The 13031-nt window shown below is 38.4% G+C and overlaps 1 protein-coding gene and 1 pseudogene across 8 annotated transcripts in view; one reads left to right on the plus strand and one right to left on the minus strand.

The window, feature by feature from the left end:
- The window catches only part of TRIM9 (tripartite motif containing 9), a 104552-nt gene that overhangs the window by 35220 nt on the left and 56301 nt on the right, over positions 1-13031 (plus strand). The window lies entirely within an intron of this gene.
- Positions 2134-2526, minus strand: LOC109444354 (large ribosomal subunit protein eL31; annotated as a pseudogene).

Raw genomic sequence — 13031 nt, forward strand, 5'->3', positions numbered from 1 at the left:
TTAGCAAGAGCTTGATCAGTGATGGCTACATCACTGTTACTACAGGAAACAGAGGAAGCATCAGGAAATCTCTGGACCATGTCCCCTCATCGCCCTACTTGCAGCCATGCTGAACTGTCACCATTCCTGACCAAGCCAGGCCCATCCTAACCGCCATGCCCACACTCGCTACATTCCTTCTTCTGGGAACAACTCTTCCCTGCAGCTCTCAAGCTTCTCCTCCTCCTCCTCCTCCTCTTCTGAGGCTTCTCTCAACCCACACCCACCACAAAGTAGAACTGGGTGCTTCCTTCTGTTAACCCCACGGTACCCTGTACACATACCTCTCATGGCACTGGAACACATATGTGTTTATTTACCAGTTTGCATGCCTGCGCTCTCCTGGATCACTAGTTTCTTGAAGGCAGAGTCTAAGTCATGTTGGTCTTCGTATCCTTGCTAACAAACCAATAATTTTTACATAGGACATGCTCAACAGAAGGACTTAATGGATGGACAGGCAGGCAGACAGACAAATGCACGAACTTTTTTAACAGTGTCTACTAACAAGAGCTCTTGAAAGTATATGTGAAGATGCTGAGTAATCAGCATGCCGATAGCACACTCACTGGGGAGTCGGTTGGTGGCTCTCTTCCTAGATTGTCACACTGAATATGGCTCCTGTCTGCAAGGTCCGTGAGATGAGAATTCTCAAGACTGGCCTTCGGGGACAGAGCTGCATGATATTCAGTCTGGCCTCTACAGCACGTACAGTTAAACATTCATAAGGAAGGGATTACCCGTGCAATGATTCTTCCCTAAGCTGCTAGACAACCATTTTAACCCTGAAAACTGCACAGCAAAACAATTGGGGAATTTAATTTGGTTTCGCCGGATATTCATCATTCTAACAGTCACAGAGTCTTGCGTGAGTAAAATTTAGGAAATGGCATCTTGGAGCAAGCTATTGTCAGGAAGGAAAATGTTACCCTTCGGTGCCTGAATGAGGGCATGTGCTGTACAATGATAAGATTTGCTAAGGGGATATTTTAAAAAGAATAAATGATATAAGAATATATATGCTTAAAATAGATTGTTCTTGTCGGTGTTTTTTTAAATCAGAATTAAATATAAACTTTTGTTAAAAGCTATATATTTCCATTGAAAGTTTTATTCTTGTTCTCTGAGATGTGTTGCATTATTTTTACTTGGAAAAGTAAAAAGAATCTCTCAGATTAACCCATACATCGCATTTGGTTGTTACCCTTCCTTGGCCGTTTTTCTTCCCAGATGCATATCATATGTGTGAGTCTTTCCTATACTAGAACGTATGTCCCTTATTCTGTTTGTCTTTGTACAGCAAGGCCTGGGCCAGTGTCTTAACCCTGTTAGCTACATCCTGAATAATTTAATTAGTTACTAATCAAATAACTTGCTGCAGACGCTTAATTGTCCTCTCTTGCTTCCTAACTTTGCAACACCCAGTAACAAATCAGCCTCATGATTCCATCATCCTACAGGATGGTTTTCTATGTATTGTCTTCATTCCTCAATAGTCAGCCATTGCTTAATGCACCAGTATTGGCCATCCAAGAGCTCCAGTGGGAAGAATGAAAGAACGAGTGCAGCCGCAGAAGTAGATGAAGGTGCTGTCTGGGTGGTGACAGATGGTCCTATGTGGGGCGGGGCAGTCAAGGACAGCATCTCAGGGGAGGTGACATTTGAGCTACAGGACTTGAGAAATAGCACAATATGCAGACAAATGATGGTGCTCCCTCTGTGCCCCTCCCCAGCAACATTCCCTTCCCCGTTACCAGAGTTAATTACATCCTGCATTTGTATGTATCACCACCATGCATTTCTTTATAGCCTTACTCTACACATATGGATCCGTATTCTAGTAATACCGTTTCTCAAACTTCATATCAGTGGTATCATAGAGTTTATATAATAAGAGCCAACAATCTACTAGTCTGCCAGCGCTGTTGTAAACATTGTACCTACCTATATTGAGCCAGGTAGCCGTTACAACACTTCGATGATGTGGACAGCTATTGTTATCCCATTTTACTAAAAAAGAAACCAAGGCTGAGAGTTGTCTTTTTGTTTTGTCTTTTTTAAGGCAGTTTTATAATTTTGTTTGACAGTCAACAGTTAGTTCTCATCCACATTAACTGTGTAGATTTTTGAAAGTGGTGACAGGTACATAGGTAACCAACGTATAGAGTTTATTTGGTGACTCTTCATCCTCGTTACACCTTCTGGACAACCACACCTGGATGCGGTATTAGACATGCGTTCTTCCTTTGGCCCAGACAGCTTTGTTGAGTCTGGTGTCAATGAGCACATCTGGAGTTCCCATCTCCTTCAGGACAAATTTCCGATCTCTTTAAGTGCCTGAGGGGCACACTTCTTGAAACCCACCCCAGGGATGTGCTTGTGAATGCCGATGGTGTATGCTCTGGTCATTACCTCACTGAGGGCGGAACGGCCCTTCTCGCCACCCTTCTTTGTGGGGGCCATTCTGCCAAGCCGAAGTTGGAAAGGAAGAGCGTGAGTTATTGTGGGTTCAGAGTTTTTATTTGTCCAAGATGTCACAGGTAATAAGTGAGAGAGCCAGGATTCAATCCCAGGCAGTCTGGTTCCAAAGTCTGAATGTTTTCCTATGGCTTTCAAAGTAATTTTCTTAATGAAAATCAGATTGTTTTTTTCTGTGAGAATGAAAAAAATTTTAAGCTTCTATCAGAGAAGAGAAGACCAAGAATATTTACCAGGTTTTTCACATTTGAAATGATGTTTCCTTTGTTTTTTAATTGAGATGACTATAGATTCAGATGCAGTTGTGAAAAATAATATAGAGACATCCTTTCTATGCTTTCCCCCAGTTTCCCCAGTGGTAACATTTTGCACAGCTGTATAATAGTACAGTGTCACAATATCACATTGATATGCGACATTGATACAATCCACGGCTTTTATTCGGATCTCCCGATTTTACTTTTACTCTTTTGCGTGTGCGTGTGTGTGAGTGTGTGAGTGTGTTCTGTACAATTTTAGCATTTGTGTAAGTTTATATAGACATCGCCACAGTCAAGATGATCAGCACGTCCACCCTACAAAGATCCCTCATGTTGCCTTTGTAAATGACTAACTGTGCAATCATCTCCAAAGAAAAGCCTGTTATAAGCTTGCATGAGCGAGGGTGGGTGATGCGACGTGACTGCTGAATCTCATTCTCCCCACTACCTACCCCCACCTCCAACCCCATTCACTCCCAACCCCTGGAACCACTAAACTGTCCTCCATTTCCAAAATGTTATCATTTAAAAGCCTGAATTTTTCACCTCTCTATTATATTGCAATTTGGTTTCCAAAGAACATTATATTTCCAAGATTGTTACATTATGTTGAGGTATGTTGCTCTGGTTCCTTCATTGTAATTGCTGGGTGGTATTCCCAAACTTATCTTTGCTTCTGTTGATGGACATTGAGGTTGGTTCCAGGGTTTTTTTCACCACTACAAACAATTCGTGAACATGTGTGCTTGTGCATACTGTTGCTTCTTCACTCTTGGATTGGGGTCTGTCTTTGATGACCAAAGCAAGATAAATGAGAAAAATTATTTATTCCAGGTAATAGACCTATTTGTTATAATGAAGCTCACTAGAAGGGTCTTATCAGGGCCAGTCACTATTCTCTTGCTAACAGATATTCGAATTACTAGATCTGTTATTTTTAATGAAGGTGTTTGAGTTAAGGCAAACAATGCCACAACATTACTGGCAATAACACCACATGTCCTCTATTCTAATGGGAATTTATGTTACAATGCTCCTTGAATCACAGGACATCTAGTTGGAAGGGAACTTCCAGTTAACCCAGACCCATTAGGTCTTGAATCCCCTCTCAATGTTCCAATATAAGCTTGACATCCTTTGCCTAACTTCCAGTGTCAGGTAACTCAGCCCCTCTCCAGGTAGCCCATCACACCTCGTGATAGCTCTCCGAGCTGAAAGTTCTAGTTTATATTAAAATGAAATCTGTTTTGTCCTAAGCACTCATTAGCTAGTGTCATCCTCCACCCCCACCTGCCAATAGGACTAGGCCTCCACTGGCCTCGGAAAGCCGCTCTTACCCTATGGAGGAAGATACCCAATGGGAGGGATGGAAGAAGAGAAGCTTCATCCTAAAAAGATAAATCAGTTTGCTTTTGTGGCCAGCAAAGTAAAACTAATATAATTTTAAGGTCCCGTTTCCTCACCAAAATTATTCCCACTTTCTTCCACATTACCAAAAATTCCCTTAGCTACAAAGTCTTTTGTTTGACAACTAGAAATAAAAGATTTAAAAGGGAAGTTTTTGGTTTAGAAAAAATTTAATGTGAATGAATTTCAATGGAAGGATAATGGATGGGGTAGTTGGCAGATCATTCTTAAGTGGCTGGTATCAGGTCACTCCTAAGCTTTGAGAGAAAGAAGGAAGAGAGTTGGCATCAGGGGACAGGCTGAGGGGACAAGGAAGGTGCACAATACGAGATGAACACTTTAGCAGATTTGGCCATAATTATCTTCTGCTGGGTGGCGACAATGACAGGTGGTGACCTGAGGGATTGCTGTCGAATACTTGCAGGCTTTTAAAAACCAGCTCACTTAGCATGGTACCCCACAAGCTGGTGGTGGGAAGGAGTTGATGGAGCTACAGAGTTTGCACTTTGCAGAGGGTCCTTGTCCCATTTTGAATATTTGTATTGTTATTCAAAGCTACGCATTCATTTCCCTCCTCAGGTCTTTGCTCAGGATACAACCTCACTCTCACAGAACTTCCTGCTTCAGCAGTGAGAACCACTGTTCAGAAGGAAACATGGCTTAATGGATTCAGGAATGGAACTGATGGAATTTATTTTGTTAATTATCTACCACTAGATTGCTAGCAATGTTTTTCTTACAAATTGGAATTAACCATGATGATTTGTATAAATGTGATTAGGAAAATATGTTTATAAAGCATTATTTGAAACAACACCCTGTTAGGTTTTAAAATGAAAGTTTAAAAACCTGAAAATGTTTCTATGTAATTTTTAAGTAACAAAATAAAACAGATTACTAAGAGGGAGGAAATGATGGTAAAGAAGTACAATGTCAGCCCCAGTTTAACAGAGAAATAGATAATAAACAATTAAATTCATACCATACTGCATGCTTTTCCAAGGCACTAATAGTTTCTGGAAACCAGAGGAAAGACATTTGAGGGTGAACACTTGCCATTTGCTATGAGGTGCTCTAAAACCTATTCCCTCCACCTCGGATTAAAACATCATTGAAATTCACAGGAGGGCCAGGCTATGTAGCCCACACTTGGTGGGTGCAGAGCAGAGCAAGCTGCTGCTCAAAACAGGCAAATTCCCTGCACATTGCTCTGTCTGGGTGATATTAGCGGCAGATTCAGCAGTCACCTCGCATCACCCACCCTTGCTCATGCAAGCTTATAACAGGCTTTTCTTTGGAGATGATTGCACAGTTATTTAGTCATTTACAAAAATCAACCCACTCCCATGGTGAGATTTATTTCTGTGGGAGTCAAATCTCAGTTTCTAACTAGCAGAGCAAAAATCTGTTGTCATGGAAACCATTCCCATTTATCTAGGCTGGAGCTGCAATTCACTTGCATGGAGATGGATTGACAAAGATGCAGAGGGGAAGGGTGACGTGGCTTAAATCCATTTTCCTGAACAATATTGATGATCGCTATTCATTTTACTTTGGATGGAACTTGACCCATAAATACTGGATCCTAATAAAACCTTTCCATTGGGGGGTGGGGGGAGAGCAGAACCTAATCGGGTTTTAGAAACTATTTAAGATATCTCAAAAAGTTTCTCTTTTGCCAATGAAGAGGATCATATATTCATATATTAGAATAATAAGATTGTGTTTTACTTTGTTCTCAGAGTAATTAAGACCATAGTACCGTGTTTCGCCGAAATAAGACCTAGTCGAACAATCAGCTCTGATGCGTCTTTTGGAGCAAAAATTAATATAAGACCTGGTCTTATATATTATGTTATATAAGACCTGGTCTTACATTATATTATGTTGTATAAGACCCGGTCTTATTAATTTTTGCTCCAAAAGACGCATTAGAGCTGATTGTCCGGCTAGGTCTTATTTTCGGGAAAACACGGTACTGGCAGGGAGAGTCATATTAAGAATAATTTAACTTCCTAATATTCATTAGGACTCTCAGAGAAGGAATATGTAAATTTATCATCAGTATAAAAGGGATTCCATGCCTCTCAAACTCATAGGCCCAGTAAAGGAACCAAGCACATCTGCACACGAGTTCTTCTTCCTACAAACTTACGGCATCATGCGTTGACCAGGAAGGCACCTGTGTAGTATGAGCCTGGTGGTATTTGTGCCTTCCTACAGGATGGGACATCTCTGAGGGTGAGCAAAGGCATTGGCAGAGGTAGTGTGTGTCATCCCATGTCTTACTCCGTGGTCCCAGGCATTCCTGCTCCCCCTGAGGAATCGCCACTTTTCAAATTAGGCGTCTATTTCCTTCTAAAGGACTGTCAGCCAGACACATCTTTAAATTTAAAATTGTGTGATTGTGAAAGAGCACACAAAGCCGAGTTAGCAGTTGCCATGTGACTAGATTTCAGGTGCTGCTGGGTATCTGCAACAGAAGAAAAATGACAACATGACCAGAGGAAGGTTATGAGAGGTAACTGTCTTTATCCAAGGCCTTTGAGTGGAGGGCTCCCAATATCAAGTATTTAAAAAAAACTGAGTAAAATATTTCTATTGGTGCTCGAGGGTTTTGTGGGTATCTATTTAAATCAGAGGGTCAATTGGAAAAAAGAAGAACATCTGAAAAAATACTTTTTTTTCTATACAGCATAGACTTCTTAGTAAACAGATAACTACATCAGGAATATTAATCCTTAGAAAAAAGCATCCTTTTTTCAAAAGCATAAATTATCTACAGGAAAACATACAAACCTTACATTTGCATTTCAATAATCTTTTACATACAAATGTATGTATGTGTATAGATAGATATGTAAGTCCCACCCAGATTAAGATGTAGAATATATCCCTACCTCAGAGAATGTCCTCTCAACACTTTCCAGTCAATCTCCCCACCTCCACATGTCACGATTTTTCTTACTTCTATCATTGTGAGTTAGTTCTGCCTGTTCTTGGTCTTTCCATAAATACAATATGTACTTTTTTGTGTCTGGCTTCTTTTGCTCACCATAATGTTTTGAAATTCATTTGTTTTGCATGTATCATTAGCGTATACTTTTTTATCACCAGGTAGTACTCCCTTGTTTGAATATATGCAAGTTATTTATCCATGTTATTGTTCATAGACATTTGGGCTGTTTCCAGCTTGGGGCTATTATAAATAAAGCTGCTATGAACATTCTATCAAGTCTTTTGTGGACATAGGCTGTCATGTAGGGTAGGTATATATTTAACTTGACTAGAACCCACCGGTTTTCCCAATTGGTTTTCCCATTTTTAACTCCCACTAGTAATGTGTGATTCTCCCCATCCTCACGAATACTCAGGGTTGTCAGTCTAGCAGGTGTGTAGTTGTCTCTCCTTGTGTACCCTTTGTTTTAAAGAAGCTGTGCTAATGTCTGCATCAGTGTTGTAGTAGTGTCCTGAGATAAAAATTAAAATGGAGATATTGTGATTAACATTTTCTAGCCACTTAATGACCCCATGCCTTTAAAAAAAATGTAGTTTTTCTAAGACACATAAAAGTTCAAGTAATCAGAAATTTCAGGGTAGCCATAAGCTGATGACCAGAACAGATTTAAGTTGGAAAGGAACACTTCGGTATCCGAAACACACATTCATTTAGGCTTCTAAAATGAACAATAGCCACTTGACCTGAGGAGACCAGAAATCTATTCTCTATCCCAATTTTTAAGACGTCATTGAAATTTAATAACTGACTACAGGCTGGTGGGGAAGCATCACTCTTGGTGATTAGCTACAAGACTGTTGAGACCGCTCAATCTCACAGAATTGCTAGTTTATCAGGAGGTCAGGTGCTTCATGTGTATGAAAATAGCTGAATAGCCTGTTCTTGTTCCTTCACTCAACCTTGAAATGTTCCTTCACTCAACCTTGAGATTGCAGTGGATCCGATTCTTTTTATTCTTTGTGGCCATTTTGCTTTCTATCTAAAGCTCAAAGGGAGAGCAGAAGATGCCACAAGTGTGGCTTTTATCCCTCCCAAGGTATCTTGAAGGCTGAAGAATGGATGGTAATGCCACCAGTTATATTTGCCTCCCAGTAAAGTTTAAAGGAAACTTGTGACTTCACTCTCAGATTTTCTACAATCTTTTCTTTGATGTTATGAAAAATATTTTTAGAAGAGAGAGAGACCATTATATCTTGCCATGAATCTCATAACTTAATACTGGGGGAAAAAAGACACTCTGAAATTACTGAATGTTCAGAACACAAGAACAGTCTGCCAGAGCCATCCTAGATATAAACACTTAAGTGCAAAAAAAAAACCACCTCTTTCTTTTGTGATCTGGTCACCACTCGATTCAGCTTTGAAAGTTATGAGGGGTGGGAAGGGTTGTATTCCAAGTCTAGGGGGTGCAGGATAGGGAGAAGGGAAAGGTTCCTGGCTTTTCAAGATTCATCTAAGAACATTTCTAGTGGGATCAATGTTATAAAGAGTATTTGGGTTTCCTAGCTAGCCTAAATATCATATTTTTAAAAGCAATATATTTTCATAAGCTGTTTCTCCTTATTAATATCTAGATAATTTACAAACTTCGGTTTAATTTCCATTTGATCCAGGGGTTATTTAGAATGGTATTTCTTAATTTACAAGAGATACCGAAGATTAAGTGAAGCATTTTGGGGAACGTAATGAAATAAGAGAATCAAAATTATTAGTTAACTTTGACTTAGTCATGGACAAATGTAAATTTACATGTGAAGAAAGAGGGGGAAGGTAACAGTTTGCAAAACAGAAAGGTATAGCAAAACATCCAAATTAATTGTTGAGTGGCATTAAGATATTAAAATTGTGATAAAGGCACAGAATTTTAAAAAAGCAAGAAAAATGGATTATAACAAATAGATATATAAACAATATTGATGGAATAAAACCAACTATGTCAGTTAACACAATAAATGTAAATGGCCCAAATTTTCCTATGACAAAGGAAAAACCAAATATATTGAGTTAAAAAAATAGGTTTGTTTTTTTTTAAAAAAAAAAAAAAAAAAAAAGATGAGCAAAGCTGTGCTAGAGAGAGAAAGAGAAAGAGAAAGAGAACGGTATGTATAATAGTATCAAGTGAAATGGAGTTCAAGGCCAAAAGAACTAAGTGAAACACAGAAGGATATGATTTAATGTTAAAGGTATAATGAATGCACAAAGAAGATATACCAAACAACAAAGCCATATTACATAAAGCAAAACTTCCTAGAAATAAAGGAGAAGATGATCAAAGCACAATCCTTGTGAGAAATTGAATCACCTGTTTATTTTAGAATTTTATAAGTTAAGTAGACAAGTAATAAACAAGAATTTTGGGTTTCTGAATAAACCAATTAACATTCAATTATGTTTATGTTTACAAATGTATTTTAAAAGTTTATATTCTGAATATTATTTTTATATTATCTATCTCCTCTCCTATAAGAGAATATATTCTTCTCTTACACCCATTGAATATTTATCAGAAACTATCATGTACATGCATCTGTCTACAAAATAATGATTATATTGTAAACTCTAAAGAGTAGAGATTTTTTGTGAAACAGATGTGACCATAATCTACTAAAACTAGTAATCCATGACTTTCCACTTTCTCTCCAACAGACCACCTGAATTTTCCAGTTTCAGGACCCTAAGGCTTTCTTGGTAAACAAACACACGGTGGTGAAGCCAGCCTTGTCCACAGATAGTTATCAGCAGTGGGAAGAAACTAATTTGTTTAAAAGACACCATGAGCTAGGACCTCTTCCAAGTGCTTTACAAATAATTCAAGAATTTACACCTTAACTAGGAAAAATGATCAGTAAGACGCTTAAAAAAACAACAACAACAACAAAAATAACACCCTCATAATTTTAAAATGCAGATTTGAAAAATGAGATTCCATTTTTTTGCCTATCAGATTACAAATACAAATACAAATCATAATATTTGGAGTGAGATGTACAGGCAAGTGTTACTCTCATGACCTTATAAATTGACCACTCACAGAGACATTTTGATGACATGATCTTAAAAACCCTCTAAATTTAGAGTTTGTTGATCAAGAAATTTCATTTCTGGAAATGAAAATAATTAAGACTGTATTCAAATACTTACTACATGAATTCCATTTCAGCTCTTTGCAACAAGATGGACACAAACTAAATGTCCTGAAATAGGAGGTTAGTTAAATAAGTTATCATGCACCTACACAGTAGGTTACTCTACAGTTTAGCGGTCAGTAGCACAGTCTGGCCACAGACTTCCTAGGTTTGAATCCCTGCTCTGCCTTTTAACAGCTTTATGACTTCTGACCACTTAACTTCCCTTGGCTTAATTCTATCACCTATAAAAATTTGAATCATAATAGTATCCATCTTTGCTGGTTTATTTTGTAGGAAAAGATGAGTTAATATGTGTAAAACATTGCAAGTAGCCTACCACTTTTTATCAGTGTTATATAGGGAGTACTAGTATGAGGTCGGGCAATTAAGTATGCAAAGTCATCCTAGAAATAGTGCTATATATCACTACAGTCGCCTTTAAAATACTCCCTTTGGGAAGCTACGCACCGACGCCAGTGCCTAGTCCACCCTTCAAAGCAATTGTGGAACTCTTTTTATGAAATAACCATCACAACTGTCATATTACCCTTGATGTCTTGAATGTCATCAAGATGTCTTCCTTTCAATATTTCCTTTATCTTTGGGTAAGAAAGAAGTCTTTGGGGACCAGATGAGGTGAGTAGGGAGGGTGTTCCAATACAGTTATTTGTTTACTGGCTAAAAACTCCCTCACAGACAGTGCCGTGTGAGCTGGTGCATTGTTGTGATGCAAGAGCCATGAATTGTTGGCGAAAAGTTCAAGTCGTCTAACTTTTTCACGCAGCCTTTTCAGCACTTCTAAATAGTAAATTTGATTAACTGTTTGTCCAGTTGGCACAAATTTATAATGAATAATCCCTCTGATATCAAAAAACGTTAGCAACATCGTTGAAAACAAGTTTGCGAACTTAATTGTCAGAGCTCATATTTGCATATTTAGCCAGATGGAAAAATATTTATAGCATCTTAAGTGAAAAGATGGGTTTTAAGAAAGCAATGGGTATATGACATGATCTCCGTTTTGTTGATATACATTATATAGAGACATACATATCTGCCTATGAATTTATACAAGATTTCAAGGGTTTATTATCAAGGTTGTAAATAGTGTGAATCTGGTGAGACAGGGTTTTATTTTCTTCTTCTTTTAAGTCTTTTTATTTTCTGATTTTTCTGAAATGGGCACATTCTGCTTTTGAATTAAGGGGTAAGAAGTTATTTCTTAAAACAAATAGAAAGTGTTACTCCCACTAGCTATTAAGTTCTTGTCACTGGAAATCCGAGGGGATGAGTAAGAAGTCATTTTTGATTTAGCACTTAACACCTGACTCTCCGAAAGAGCACAGTAAAAGCATTTCTATATGAAAAATAGTTCAGTGGGGGTTTTTTGTTTGTTTGTTTGTTTTGTTTTGTTTTTTCACTTTATCGCATGTATTTCTAAGAGCATATTTTTAATTATTTAGTGAAAAACTCTTATTTGTACAACTGAGAGTTTCTAGCTGAGGCAATTACATACTGTAGAGAAATGAAAATTTTTGGATCTCAAATCTGTTTACTTATCTTAAAACTGTTCCCTGGCAGTAGCAGACAAAACAGAATGCTATACCACCTGGAAGAACATGGTGGACTGTGAAGTGTGGACGTGAAGGCCGCCAGAGGGGGGTCAGTACAGAACACAGTTTTCTGGAAAGTGATTCAAAGCCTGCTGGTTGGGGCCCTAGAATTCTCCAGAGAAAAGACAGCATTTGCACCAAGAAGATCAGTCTTGTAGTCCATCTCCAGGATGTGAAATCCAATATTTACACAAAGGCTTAGCCCAAGGAAGGCATATTTTTGATCCTCAGCTATAAGTACTTAGTAACTGCCTAACGACACACATAGCGTGATTTAGAGTGTCCACTGAAAGGCATGCTCTCTGACAGAGCCTTGGGCCGAGTCGTGTTGACCTTACAGCCTGTGTGCCTGCCGCTTTATTAAAGTTTCATGCCTTCAATCACAACTGCTGCATGAATGCTTTTACAGCCTCCAGCACTCTAAGCTAAAGCCATAGGGACATGGCAAATCAATTTTCTCCGAAGAAACTATGAACATTGGGTGAGGGAACAGGTTTTTAACAAATTTTTTTTTTCTGTGCTATGAGGCGAAAAGTGGCTCCTCTATCTCATTGCTGAAAAAATCCTCCATGTTGCTTTGCATCTCCAGTTTCGAAGTTTCCTGTCTAAGACAGAGAAATCTCTTAAATTTGAAGAACTTGAAAAACTCATTAGAGTGTCTCTGGAATTCAAACTCTGTCCCAAACTGGCTACATTGTCCCTGAGTAGTAGAGAAGCTACATTTCTGTTATTGGTTAGAATATTCTAGTCTTCTGCTTCATTAGAGAAACTCCATGAATATTGATTAAATTAATAAATCATGAAGGGAAAAATTATCATTGTCATCTGTATTAGTCAGTTTTGCTGCATAGCAACCCCCAAAATCTCAGTGGCTCATGAAACAAAGATTTATTTCTTATTTATATTAATATCATAGGAGGTAGTCTGAAGTTCTGTTCCACATGTCTTCTTTCTGAGGTCACAGACTCTGTTTGGGATGTGCTGACCTCGCTCATACCAGCTCATCAAAAGAGTGGATGGTGCGCATGTCTTCCTGACTCCATGTTCGGTGATGTTATTTTGATAGCCTAAAATCAGCTATATATTT

Source organism: Rhinolophus sinicus, linkage group LG03 (assembly GCF_036562045.2).
Source record: "Rhinolophus sinicus isolate RSC01 linkage group LG03, ASM3656204v1, whole genome shotgun sequence".
Classification (NCBI taxonomy): domain Eukaryota; kingdom Metazoa; phylum Chordata; class Mammalia; order Chiroptera; family Rhinolophidae; genus Rhinolophus; species Rhinolophus sinicus.